The sequence below is a fragment of the Nycticebus coucang genome, unplaced genomic scaffold (genome assembly GCF_027406575.1).
Source record: "Nycticebus coucang isolate mNycCou1 unplaced genomic scaffold, mNycCou1.pri scaffold_72, whole genome shotgun sequence".
NCBI lineage: Eukaryota > Metazoa > Chordata > Mammalia > Primates > Lorisidae > Nycticebus > Nycticebus coucang.
In genome coordinates, this window is record NW_026515592.1 from 509,053 (window position 1) to 523,794 (window position 14,742).

The window sequence follows — 14,742 nt, forward strand, 5'->3', positions numbered from 1 at the left end:
CTTAAAAGAATATAGCTGGTTTGGATTTTACAGGCTCACAGATAGGACTTTGTACTTTTAAACTGGTGCTGGAGGGACTTAATGGTTTGTAGATATGAAAATGAAAATAATGTACTTGTATGTCAGAAGGGGATAAGTTTTACAGGCCCAGGGGTGGAATGCTGTGGTTGGCATGTCCCCTCCAACACTCATATACAAACTTAATAGCCAACGTGGCAGTATGACGGAAGGGGGGTTTAAGAGGTTACCGAATCATAAGTTTCTGCCCTCAGTAATGGATAAATTCATTCATGGATTAACAGGTGAATGTCTCAATGAGTACCATGGGAGGGGAACAGGTGGCCCTATGAGAAGAGGAAGAGAGACCTGAGTCAGCACATTAGCACAGTCAGCCTCCTCACCCTATCATGCCCACAACCCTCTGGAGCAGCACAGAGAGCCCCCACCAACAAGAAGACCCTCACCAGCTACAGCCCATGACCTTGGATTTCTCAACCTGCACAACAAATGAATTCCCCTATTATTATTATTTTTTTATTAAATCATAGCTGTGTACATTAATGCAATCATAGGGCACCATACACTGGTTTTATATACCATCTGACATATTTTCATCACACTGGTTGACATAGCCTTCCTGGCATTTTCTTAGTTATTGTGTTAAGACATTTATATTCTACATTTAGTAAGTTTTACATGTACCCTTGTAAGATGCACCATAGGTGTAATCCCACCAATTATCTTCCCTCCGCCCATCTTCCACTCTTCCTCCCCTCTCTGTCCTCTTTCCCCGTATTCTTAGGTTATAACTGGTTATAGCTTTCATATGAAAGCCATAAATTAGTTTCATAGTAGGGCTGAGTACATTGGAATCTTTTTCTTCCATTTTTGAGATACTTCACTAAGAAGAATATGTTCTAGCTCCATCCATGTAAACATGAAAGAGGTAAAGTCTCCATCTTTCTTTAAGGCTGCATAATATTCCATGGTGTACAAATACTACAATTTATTAATCCATTCGTGGTTCGATGGGCACTTGGACTTCTTCCATGACTTAGCAATTATGAATTGAGCTGCAATAAACATTCTGGTACAAATATTTGTTATAATGTGATTTTTTGGTCTTCTGGGTATAGAAGACTATATACCTACTATATACACATTCTATGAAGTAAACATCAACCTGATACCAAAACCAGGAAAAGGAGAATTTCAGACCAATCTCACTCATGAATATAGATGCAAAAATTCTCAACAAAATCCTAGCCAATAGATTACAGCTTATCATCAAAAAAGTCATTCATCATGATCAAATAGGTTCATCCCAGAGATGCAAGGCTGGTTTAATATATGCAAGTCCATAAACGTTATCCACCATATTAACAGAGGCAAAAATAAAGACCACATGATCCTCTCAATAGATGCAGAAAAAGCATTTGATAAAATCCAGCATCCTTTTCTAATTAGAACACTGAAGAGTATAGGCATAGGTGGCACATTTCTGAAACTTACTGAACAATAAAAATCCTCAAAGAAAGCATAGGAAAAACACTGGAAGATGTTGGTCTCGGAAAAGACTTCATGAAGAAGACTGCCATGGCAATTGCAACAACAACAAAAATAAACAAATGGGACTTCATTAAACTGAAAAGCTTCTGTACAGCTAAGGAGACAACAACCAAAGCAAAGAGACAACCTACACAATGGGAAAGGATATTTGCATATTTTCAATCAGACAAAAGCTTGATGACTAGGATCTATAGAGAACTCAAATTAATCCACATGAAAAAAGCCAACAATCCCATATATCAATGGGAAAGAGACATGAATAGAACCTTCTCTAAAGATGACAGACGAATGGCTAACAAACACATGAAAAAATGTATCATCTCTATATATTAGATCATTGCAAAGCAAAACAACCCTGAGATAGCATCTAACCCCAGTGAGAATGGCCCACATCACAAAATCTCAAAACTGCAGGTGCTGGCGTGGATGTGGAGAGAAGGGAACACTTTTACACTGCTGGTGGGACTGCAAACTAGTACAACCTTTCTGGAAGGAAGTATGGAGAAACCTCAAAGCACTCAAGCTAGACCTCCCATTTGATCCTGCAATCCCATTACTGGGCATCTACCCAGAAGGAAAAAAATCCTTTTATCATAAGGACACTTGTACTAGACTGTTTCTTGCAGCTCAATTTACAATCACCAAAATGTGGAAACAGCCTAAATGCCCACCAACCCAGGAATGGATTAACAAGCTGTGGTATATGTATACCATGGAATACTATTCAGCCATTAAAAAAAATGGAGACTTTACATCCTTCGTATTAACCTGGATGGACGTGGAAGACATTATTCTTAGTAAAGCATCACAAGAATGGAGAAGCATGAATCCTATGTACTCAATTTTGATATGAGGACAATTAATGACAATCAAGGTTATGGGAGGGGAGGAAAAGCAGAAAGAGGGATGGAGGTGGGTGGGGCCTTGGTGTGTGTCACACTTTATGGGGCAAGACATGATTGCAAGAGGGACTTTACCTAACAATTGCAATCAGTGTAACCTGGTTTATTGTACCCTCAATGAATCCCCAACAATAAAAAAAAAAAGAAATTCACAAAATCCTTAATGAATATTAAAGAAACTTTATTCTCAGAAATATGAAAATCTGAAGGAAATTGACCATTACTTGGAAGCACACCACCTTCTACGACTTAGACAGAATGAAGTGGAATTGTTGAACAGGCCTATATCAAGTTCTGAAATAGCATCAGCTATACAAAATCTTCCAAAAAAGAAAAGCGCAGGACCAGTGGCTTCACGTCAGAATTCTAGCAAACCTTTAAAGAGGAACTAGTACCTATATTAACCTTTTCCAAAATATAGAAATGGAAGGAATACTACCAAACACATTCTATGAAGCAAACATCACCTTGATCACTAAACCAGGAAAAGACCCAACAAGAAAAGAAAATTATACACCCATATCACTAATGAATATTAATACAAATATATTCAACAAGATCCTAATGGACAAGAATCCAGCAACACATCAAACAAATTATACACCATGACCAAGTGGGTTTTATCCCAGGGTCTCAAGGCTGGTTCAATATACATAAATCTATAAATATAATTTATCACATAAACAAAATAAAAAACAAAGATCATATGATTCTCTCAATTGATGCAGAAAAAGCTTTTGTTAATATCCAGCATCCATTCATGATCAGAACACTTAAGAAAATTTGTATAGAAAGTACATTTCTTAAACTGATAGAGGCCATCTACAGCAAACTCACAGCCAATATCATATTGAACAGAGTTAAATTGAAATCATTTCCACTCGGATCAGGAACCAGGCAAGGTTGTCCATTGTCTTCACTGCTTTTTAACATTGTAATGGAAGTCTTAGACATCACAATTAGGGAAGAAAAGGTGATCAAGGGTATCCATATAGGGTCAGAAGAGATCAAACTTTTACTCTTCACAGATGATATGATTGTGTATCTGGAAAACACCAGGGATTCTACTACAAAACTCTTAGAAGTGATCAAGGAATACAGCAGTGTCTCAGGTTACAAAATTGATATTCACAAATCTGTAGCCTTTATATATACCAACAATAGTCAAGCTGAAAAACAGTCAAGGGCTCTATTCCATTCACAGTAGTGCCAAAGAAGATGAAATATTTGGGAGTTTATCTAACAAAGGACGTGAAAGATCTCTATAAAGAGAACTATGAAACTCTAAGAAAAGAAATAGCTGAAGATGTTAACAAATGGAAAAACATACTGTGCTCATAAGTGGGAAGAATCAACATTATTAAAATGTATACTACCCATGGGCGGTGCCTGTGGCTCAAGGAGTAGGGCACCGGTCCCATATGCTGGAGGTGGCAGGTTCAAACCCAGCCCCGGCCAAAAACCACAAAAAAAAAAAAAAAAAAAGTATACTACCCAAAGCAATATACAATTTTAATGCAATCCCTATTAAAGCTCCACTGTTATGCTTTAAAGATCTCAAAAAAAAAAAAAACTTCGTTTTATATAGAATCAGAAAAAAATTTGAATAGCTGATACATTACTCAGAAATAAAAACAAAGCAGGCGGAATTACACTACCAGACCTCAGGCTGCACTATAAATTAATAGTGACAAAAAACAGCATGGTACTGGCACAAAAACAGAGAGGTAGATGTATGGAACAGAATAGAGAACCAAGAGATTAACCCAGTTACTTACCATTATTTGATCTTTGACAAGGCAATTAAAAAACATTCAGCGGGGAAAAGATCCCCTACTTAACAAATGGTGCTGGGTGAACTGGCTGGCAACCTGTAGAAGACTGAAACTGGACCCACACCTTTCACAATTAACTAAGATAGACTCTCACTAGATTAAAGATTTAAACTTATGACATGAAACTATAAAAATGCTAGAAGAAAGTGCAGGGAAATCTCTTGAAGAAATCGGCCTGGGCGAATATTTTATGAGGAGGACCCCCGGGGCAATTGAAACAGCATCAAAAATACACTACTGGGACCTGATCAAACTAAAAAGCTTCTGCACAGCCCAAAACACAGTAAGTAAAGCAAACAGACAGTTCTCAGAATGGGAGAAGATATTTGCAGGTTATGTCTCCGACAAAGGTTTAATACCCAGAATCCACAGAAAACTCAAATGTATTAGCAAGTGTCACGACCCCTAAGGCACTGGTCTCGGTCGCTGCAGGAAGGAACCAGGTGTGACATGGATTAGAAGTACAAGCTTGCAGGAGGCGTGCTAACCTTAAGTGCAGGGTAGCCCAGAGCCCCCTCTGCAATGGCTATTTATTAAGGTTATGCACAACATGTGTGGAGAGTTAAGGGCATGACATGCACAACAGGTGTAGAGAGTTGCATGCATAAGGATTCCCACTTGCTCTTTCCTCAAATACTCTTTCTCCACGTGTTCTTTCCCCACAACCCTCATGAAGAACTACAAAGCATCAATGTTTAACACATGTTTACTAGTGAGTGACTGATCTTATCTCATCCTGGAACACTGAGTTACTTGGGGGACTGCCCCCAGGTCACAAAACGTCTCTAGGCTTGCCAGGAGACTGTCCCATTCTCAGCATTTCCTTTTAATGTGATAAGAATCAGTAATTATCCTTTGCAAGCATGGTGTCCATTCCTCTACAAGCAAGAACAAGTGATCCCATCTCAGGTTGGGCAAGGGACTTGAAGAGAAACTTCTCTGAAGAAGACAGGTGCACGGCCTGCAGACACATGAAAAAATGCTCATCATCCTTGATCATCAGAGAAATGCAAATCAAAACTACTTTGAGATATCATCTAACTCCACTAAGATTACCCCACATTACAAAATCCCAAAACCAGAGATGTTGGCATGGATGTGGAGAAAAGGGAACACTTCTACACTGCTGGTGGGAATGCAAACTAATATGTTCCTTTTGGAAAGATGTTTGGAGAACACTTAGAGATCTAAAAATAGACCTGCCATTCGATCCTACAATTCCTCTACTAGGTATATACCCAGAAGACCAAAAATCACATTATAACAAAGATTTTTGTACCAGAATGTTTAGTTGCAGTCCAATTCGTAATTGCTAAGTCATGGAAGAAGCCCAAGTGCCCACTGACCCATGAATGGATCAATAAATTGTGGTATATGTGCACCATGGAATATTATGCAGCCTTAAAGAAAGATGGAGACTTTACCTCTTTCATGTTTACATGGATGGAGCTGGAAAATATTTTTCTTAGCAAAGTATCTCAAGAATGGAAGAAAAAGTGTCCAATGTACTCAGCCCTACTATGAAACCAGTTTATAGCTTGAAAGCTATAACCCAATTATAGCCCAAGAAGAAGGAGAAAGGGGAGATCTAGGGGAGGGGAGGAAGGAGGATGGGTGAAGGGAGGGTGATTGGTGGGACCACACCTGAAGTGCATCTTACAAGGGTACATGTGAAGTTTACTAGATGTAGAATATAAATGTCTAAACACAGTAACTGGAAAAATGCTATGAAGGCTATGTTAACCAGTTTGATGAAAATATTTCAAATTGTATATAAAACCAGCACATTATACCCCATGATTGCATTAATATACACAGCTATGACTAAATAAAATAAAGAAACGGGTATGTTATGTGTAATATTCTCAAGAAGGTGTAACATCCTTTACAAATTTCATACCTGAATGTAGAAGAACACAAGTGACAAGGATGATACAAGTATTGAAAGAAAACATCACACAAACACAAAATGAAGAATATATATTTTTGCAATGGTGGGGAAGAGGAACTGTATTCTTCAAAAACATTCCAGCCCCAGCCAAAAACTGCAACAACAACAACAAAAACATTATCATAAAAGATGAAGTACATAGAAATGTCTAGATTAAAGGAAACTAAAGACTCACAACAATTAAATGCAATGCCTGACTCCAGATTGGATCCGGGGCAGAATAAAAATGCTATAAAGGACATTATTAACACCTGACAAAATTGGAATATAGATTGCATATTAGATAAAAGCATTGTGTTAATGTAAATTTATGAATTTGGTAATTATTCTAAAGACATATGTCTCCATCCTTAGAGCAAAGGGATACATTTAATCATGACATATGTAACTTAGGTCCAAATGGTTCCCCCAAATAATTTAAGGAGAGGGAACAAATGTTAAAACAGAGTAAAATATTAGCCTCAAATATAAGCTTCTTAAGACATCTAACATATTATGTTACTCCCCTGGGTAAATGGTTCCAGAGCTTTTTAATGTCCACTGAGTAAAATCCAAATTCCTTATCCAAACCCACCAGGCCAGTGTGGTTGAGCTCCGGGTGGCCTTCCTGTCATTACTACATGACCTCCACACCCTGCAACCCCACTTGCTAGTTCATACAACTCGTAAGTGCTTGGGTACATCCCACCCTCTTCTGTGTCTGTGATTTCACACATTCCAAGTCTATATTAAAATCTTCTGCCCCCTCTTAATCTCTGACTTCTTTACACCCTAGTCATTTTGGCTTACATGCTGCCTCCCCACTCTATGTAAGGTAGCCCTGCCCCCATTCTCCGTCAGTATCTTTTAGTGTCTTTTCCCTATATTAGTATTGTTATTTGTTTGCCAACTTGACTTTTTTCTAATCCTACTTGCACCTCTTTCCGGGAGTAGGGACGTTATCTGTCTGATTCACCATTATTCTACCTCATGCACCCTGCACAAAGTGGGCAGCCAAATAAAGAAACTATGGGAGTAAAAACGGCCTGCAGCAGGACTACGCAGTCAGTCAAAAGATCAGTGGTTGGCAGAGGCTGAGGGGAGGGACGGATGAATAGGCAGAGTGCAGAGGATGTTTAAGGTGGTGAAACCGTCCGTGTGATGCACTAATGGTGAACACCTGTTATTACGCATTTGTCCAAACCCATTGAATGTACACCACCCAGATGCAACCCTCACAGAAACTAAGGACTTTGGGCAAAAATGTTGTATCAGTGGAGGTGCAATGATTGTAACAAATGTGTCTGGAAGTGATGCTGATGGCAGGAGGTATATGGGAACCCCACTTCTCTAAAAATAGTATGTTTTTCTTGTGTGTGTGTGTGTGTTTTAATGACCTGAGAGACTACAAAAAAGCCACAGGATGGCACTGTTTCTCTCAGAAGTTTCAATGAGGGCTGTGTTCACAGAAATTGCTGATGCTGAAGAACATAGCAGGGATTCTGTGACTGTCTCTGCCCCAGTTCTTCACAAAGCTCAAAGTGCTTCACAGCACTGTCCTGGCCCAGCCCCAGGTCTGTACTTGCAATGGGTGTGGGGTTTTTGTTTTTGTTTTTGAGACAGAGCCTCAAACTGTCACCTTGGGTAGAGTGCCGTGGCATCACAGCTCACAGCAACCTCCAAATCCTGGGCTCAAGCAATTCTCCTGCGTCTGCCTCCCAAGTAGCTGGGACTACAGGTGCCTGCCAAAACTCCTGGCTATTTTTTGGCTGTAGCCATCATTGTTGTTTGGCGGGCCTGGGCTGGATTTGAACCTGCCAGCTCAGGTGTATGTGGCTGGCACCTTAGCCTCTTGAGCCACAGTGTTTTTAAATGTAGTTTTTCTTATTCAGGCACGGGGAGGCCAACAGATGAGGAGATGAGTGCTACAAGCTAGCTTGTTACTCAGCTCCCGAGAGGAGGTGGCACCAGGTAGGTCAGGAGATAGAGGGACCAGGAGGAAACATGGGCACGAGCCTTATTGTGGTTTCCGTGGGAAGGAAGGAGTGAGGCAGAGTAAGCAAGTTTAGGACTGGCTAGTTTGAATAATTTCAGGGCTCTGGGCAATACTAGCTGTCACTAGTGTTGGGTACCAGGCCCTTGGAGTGATTAGGTAGCCCAGAGTGCAGACAGCCTTTCTCCTCCTGGAAAGTGGTACAGGTAGGATTAGAAAAAAGTCAAGTTGACAAATAACAATAATAATGTAGGGAAAAGATACCAACAGAATGGGGGCAGGGCTACCTTTCATAGAGTGGGGAGGTGGCATGTAAGCTAAAACTACTTGGGTGAAAAGAAGTCAGATATTGTTATATGATAAAGGAGGCAGGTGCTTGGGGAGCAGGCTCCGAGTTGTTTGGTTTGCATAGGAAAGGCAGGCTCCAGGCGAGTCCTTTGCTAACTCTGGGAATTGGTCAACCTGGGAAGGGTAGTGTCTGCAGGGTCGGCAAGGCCCAGACCCTATGGTGAACATGATGAAGTGTAGGGACAAAGTTATTCTCTCTAGGTCACACACAAGGTCAGAAGCAAAGCCAGCAAAAGTTATTACTTACAGTTACTACGACCTGGCCATGCAAAGGAGCTTTGATCTTCTGAAAAGTAAATCTTCCACACAGATGCTACAGAAAAGGTTTATTTGCCAAGAACTTTACCATGACCACATTGGTTATGATAATATTTTCCCCAGTTTCCTAACTGGAAAAAAATAAGAAATATGTGAGCTTCTTTAAATCACTTTTTATCTGTACATGGTCTTAAAGAGGAAAGACACAGGCACTGTGAGTGGGAGAAGGGCCCCCATGCCATAACTCACTCGGATCCACCCCTGGGGAAAAACAGGACTGAGGCACCGGACAGATGGGGCCCAGGAGTGTGCTGAGGGTGCTCCAGGGCCTGCCAGGTGCCAGGCAGGTGTAAACACGAAGGCTGGCTCGGAGCCATTGTATTAGTATCTGCACAATCCGTAGGGAGGCATCGCTTTTGGCGGCAACCTCCCTGAGCTGACCATAATCCCTTTTCCTAATCTGGTTTCATTAAGTGGGCACGAGGCTTGGATCAGAAGAGAGAGGTCATTTATGGATTGAATTATTTAACCAAGTGATCACTTGCAAGTTTTTGAGTTTCTAAAACAGAAAGGAACTATGTTACTAAGAAGGAGAATGCAGCACCCAGGGGTGTCTGACCCAGGGCCTGCGAGCCATGTGCTAACTTATCGGGGCCCTGTTTTTGCTTATTTGTGGTGGCAGATGTTGCAAAAAGTATGCGCAGACCTTTTGTTTTGCTCATCGTTATCTTTAGTGTCCAGATATTTAATGTGTGGCCTGAGGCAACTTTTATTCTTCCAATTTGCTGCAGAGAAATAAAAGGGGGGGGTATAGGACACCCAGGCTAGACAGTTTAATAAAACTACAACACCTATTGAACAACTGACATTACCTATTTTTCTTCACTATCAATAGCTCTCCTGCACAGCACAGTGGCTAACCCCAACTACGGTATTGAAAGTCCAGAGAGAGATGACGGCACAGTCCCTGCTGCATCTTTCTAGCTTACGATGGAGCCTCTGAGCACAGTATATTCGTAATGCTGAAAACGAACATTTGGTTGATTAAAGATGGATAAAACACCTAAATCTAAGGCATAAAACAGTAAAAATTCTTGAAGAAAGTATAAGGAAAATACTTGAAGGTATGGGTCTGGGGAAAAACTTTATGAAGAAGACTCCAGTGGCAATTGGAACAACAACAAAACAAACAAGTGGGACTAAATTAAACCAAATAGCTTCTGTACTACCAAGGAGACAACAACCAAAGCAAATAGACAACCATCAGAATGAGAAAAGATATTTGCATATTATGAATCCGAAATAAAAGCTTGATAACTAGGATCTACAGAGAACTCAAATTAATTGACTTAAAAAGAGCCAACCATCCCTTAGATCAATGAGCAAGAGAGAGGAATAGAACCTTATCTAAAGAAGACAGATGAATGGCTAACAAACATATGAAAAGATGATTATTGTCCCTAATTATCAGAGAAATGCACATCAAAACCACCCTGGAGATATCACCTAACCCTAGTGAGAATGGCTCACATCACAGTCTCAAAGCTGCAGATGCTGGTGTGGATGTGGAGAGAAGGGAACACTTTTACACTGCTGGTGGGACTGCAAACCAATACAACATTTTTGGAAGAAAGTATGCTTTTTGGAAGGAAGTATGGACAACCCTCAAAGAACTCAAACTAGACCTTCTATTTGACCCTGCAATCCCATTACTGGGCATCTACCCAGAAAGAAAAAAATCATTTTATCATAAGGACATTTGCACTAGACTGTTTGTTACAGCTCAGTTTACAATCACCAAATTGTGGGAACAACCTAACTGCCCACAGATCCAGGAATGGATTGACAAGCTGTGGTATATGTATACCATGGAATACTATCCAGCCACAAAAAAAGATGGAGACTTTACAGCCTTTGTATTAACCTGGATGGAGTAGAAACCCATCACAAGAATAGTAAAGCATCACAAGAATGAAGAAGCAAGAATTCAATGTACTCAATTCTGATATGAGGACAATTGATGCTAGTACACGGCAGGGAGTGGGGAAATGGGGGAGGAGAGAGAGGGAAAGGGGGAGGGGTCATGATGTGTGACACACCTCTTGGGGGAGGGACCCAATTATAAGACGGACTTTACCCACATATGCAAGTGGTGTAACCTGGTTCTCTGTATCCTCAATGAATCCCCAAAAATAAAATAACAAGAAAATAATTGTTTGGTGGCAGCAGGGAGGACTTTGGGGAAATGGTTATTTGGGATTGAAAGTAAGAATTGAACAGGGGTTAGCCAGATAACATTTCTTGGATTGTCTTTCGAAGTTTACTGCTGTGAAGGATTAATGAGTACAGCTCAATCCTCTCTGGACAAGAAGGGCAGCACTGTGGCCCCCTGGGTTTAATCCGGAGCTTTCCTGCTTCCTGCAGATCTATCGTAATTCCAGATGGCAGGGATAGCTTTGTTTCCAGGTGTCCCTGTGGTGCGGATGTTGTCCAGGGAAGACCCCAAGCAGCAAGGCCCTGGAGGGAGAGACTTCCCCAGCTCCCCACATGCCGGGATGTTTGAAAGAGGAGCCAAGTCTTGGTTTTACTACTGTGAAGCGAAGACACAGACAGAAAAGGAAAAGAGGAACTGGGGGCTGTCAGAGACCTCAGTGAGTTACAAAGAGAAGATCCTGAGGGAATTCTGCCTGGGCCGGGTGCTGCAGCGCCTGGTATGTGATGGTGTCTTCTCCTTGCACGAGTACAGGGATATCCTCTCTCAGGCCTGCTATTCCAAGAGAGTGGACTGTTTTCTCCTGAAGCTTTTTTCCAAAGGTGCAGGTGCGTTCTGCACTTTCTGCTCTCATCTGGAGGAATTCTGCCCTTACTTGCTTACCTGCTTTTTTCTTTATTACCAAGGTAAGAACATGGTTTGCTCTGACAAGTAGTAAACTTTGTGATGTTGTAACCAACATGTCAGGTGCCCCAGCCACACTGTATAATCGTGAGTTTCAACACAGCATTGATTTTTATTTTAATACAAATATCCAATCCTTCTCTCTCAACTTTCATGGTACAGAAGTAAACGTCTGTGTTGCCAAATAAAACCTCACACAGCCCCAGACACAAACTGAGGGATGATTTCTAATCACCTACTAGAAAGATTTATACCTTTCTTGTTTTAATGAGGACTTTTAAGTGGTAAGCGTAAAATATCAATAGGTTAAGGAAGATAGACTGAGCTTTCATTCTGCAGATGAAGGCACAGAGATGGTCATAGTTCCTTAAAATGTTAGAGTGACTGTAAGATCCAGTAATTCCAGACCTAGGTATATCCCCAAAATATTGTTGAAACCTATGTATATTATACAATATTTAAAAATATTATAAAAATTAGCTGGGCATGGTGGCAGACGCCTATAGTCCTGGCTTCTCAGGAAGCTGAGGCAGGAGGATCACTTAAGTATAAGAGTTTGAGGTTCCTGTGAGCTGTGATAATGCCACAGCACTGTATCCAGGGTGACAGAGTGAGATTGTGTCTCCAAAAAAAAAACCAAAAAGCATATCCACACAAAAACATGTGTGAGAATGTTTGTAGAAGCATTATTTATAAAAGCCCAAACATATCCACACAAAAACCTGTGTAAGAATGTTTGTAGGAGCGTTATTTATAAAAGCCAAAAAGTAGAAACAGCCCAAATGCCCATCAGCTGAGTGATTATGAAACATATCATATCTAGATAATGGGATATTAGTCTGTCGTAAATCACTGACAGTCACAAAATGCCACATACTGTATGATTCCACTTATATAAAATGTCCAGAATAGGTAAATCCATAGAGACAAAAAGTAGATTCTTGGTTGCCACGGGCTGGAAGTAGGAGGAGACGGGGCATTACTGCTAATGGGAAAGGGGATTTTTTGTGAGATAATCAAAATGCTGAAATTAGATAGTTGTGATAATTGCACACACTTGTGACTATACTAAAAGCTACAGAGCAGTATACTTTAAAAGGGTGAGTTTTATGGTATGTGCATTATAAATAAAGCTATTATTTAATAAAACAAAGTAGGATGGAAGTCTTCCTGGCTGTTTCTCTTCTCCCAGTCTTCCAAAGAGAGCCCTTTTAGGATTGTGGTCATGAATTATAGGTTAATTGTAAATGGTCCCATTTAGTAAAATGGTCAATCCACTGAAAAAGTCAATTGGTGAAAGTGAATATTTATAAGTGGTTTCTTACATGACTTGAGGTTGTAATGTAAAATAAATTTATCAGAGAAATATTTGATTATCTATTCATTTATAATTCAATACAACTTTATAACGTCTCTACTGTGCCTGAGGCACTATGGTAAACAACTCCTTTATTTTTTTATTTTTTATTCAATCCTTTATTTTTATTATCACATCCTTTATTGTTATTTAATCTATCACACATTAAAAAAACTTAGATAAATATCTTTTACAATACAATTTAAAATTCTGATGAGCGAAAAATAGCCTGAACATAATAACCATTTAACTTTCTAGGTAAGGGGCATTTACAGAGTAAGTTTGTTTGTTTGCTTAAGTTTGCTTGCAAAGAAATAATCTTTACTGAGGAGGAGAAAGAGAGAGAGGGAAAAGGACCAGATGGCATTTTAGCAATATCTTGCTATTTTAATTCTTGGAAACATTCTGAAATGTAAGTGTCAAAATGTTAAGTTGAAAACAGATATCTATTATATTAATTTCTATACTCTTTTGCATATTTGAAAATGTATTCAAGTAAAAATAAAAATCTTTGATTTGTAAAAGAAATAATATGATTGTGGTATTGACATATATAATATATGATAAAATTTTAAAGAACTATACAACCACCATAAAAAATGAGTGCCTGTAAAACTAGTTCTCTCCAAATAATGCCTGTACTTTAGTATCCTGCCTGTATCAGTTTCCCAGTTTTGATAATTGTAAGAAGGTTATGTAAAACGTTATTACCATGTGAGGAAGCTGAATGAAATCATACTATTTTTGCAACATCTATATGAGTCTAAAACTGCTCAAAAATAAAAAGTTCTGTAAAAAAAATAGCAATGACATTATCAAAATTTAACTAGAGAGATTGGTTTTAAATTAAAAAAAAATTCTAAAATGCTCAAGTTCTTTTGCCACCTGAATGTCATAGCAATGGCATAGAATTGGTGTTTTAGGCTAATTTTTCTTTTCTTTTCTTTTTCTTTTTTTTTTTTTTTTGCAGTTTTTGGCCAGGGCTGGGTTTGAACCCACCACCTCCGGCATATGGGGCCAGTGCCCTACTCCTTTGAGCCACAGGTACGGCCCATAGGCTAATTTTTCTAAGTGATTCCCTAGGTCGTAGTTCCAGGCTATTAAGCAAGTTCTTTATAAAGGCTGAAGTCTACACCTGTGTTCAATGAGACTTGTCTTCTGTGGGCCCCTGAAAGAGGCTGATTTATGAAGAGCTGTAATAACATCACAAAGAAATTCATTTCCTCTCACTCTAGGACTAGACTCAGCTCATATAAATGCCAAGGAGTTCTTGGAGTTCTGGCAATACAAAAAGGGCCCAGAGCCAGCTGCCATCATTAGAAAAACATACTATTAAATACTGGTGTCCTAAAGCAAGAAGGTTCCAAGTTAACAGTTCTGCTGCAGAGTGTACCACAGAGGGCAAAATTATCTCCATGGTCCAAAGCTCTTCACTAGCTAGTGATATTCACGGAGCCCAGAAGTGCCACACCGTCTCTTCAAGTTTTATGTCTTTATTTTATTTTATTATTTGAGACAGAGTCTCACTTTGTTGCCCTCAGTAGAGTGCCGTGGCTCTCACAGCTCATAGCAACCTTAAACTCTTGGGCTTAAGCGATCTTCTTGCTTCAAGTAGCTGGGACTACAGGTGCCTGCCACATCACCTGGCTATTTT

At 39.8% G+C, this 14,742-nt stretch overlaps 1 pseudogene; it reads left to right on the forward strand.

Moving 5' to 3' along the window:
• LOC128579559 (sphingosine-1-phosphate phosphatase 1-like) overlaps positions 1–9,838 on the forward strand; it is a 37,292-nt pseudogene extending 27,454 nt beyond the window's left edge.
• The last annotated feature ends 4,904 nt before the right edge of the window (positions 9,839–14,742 follow it).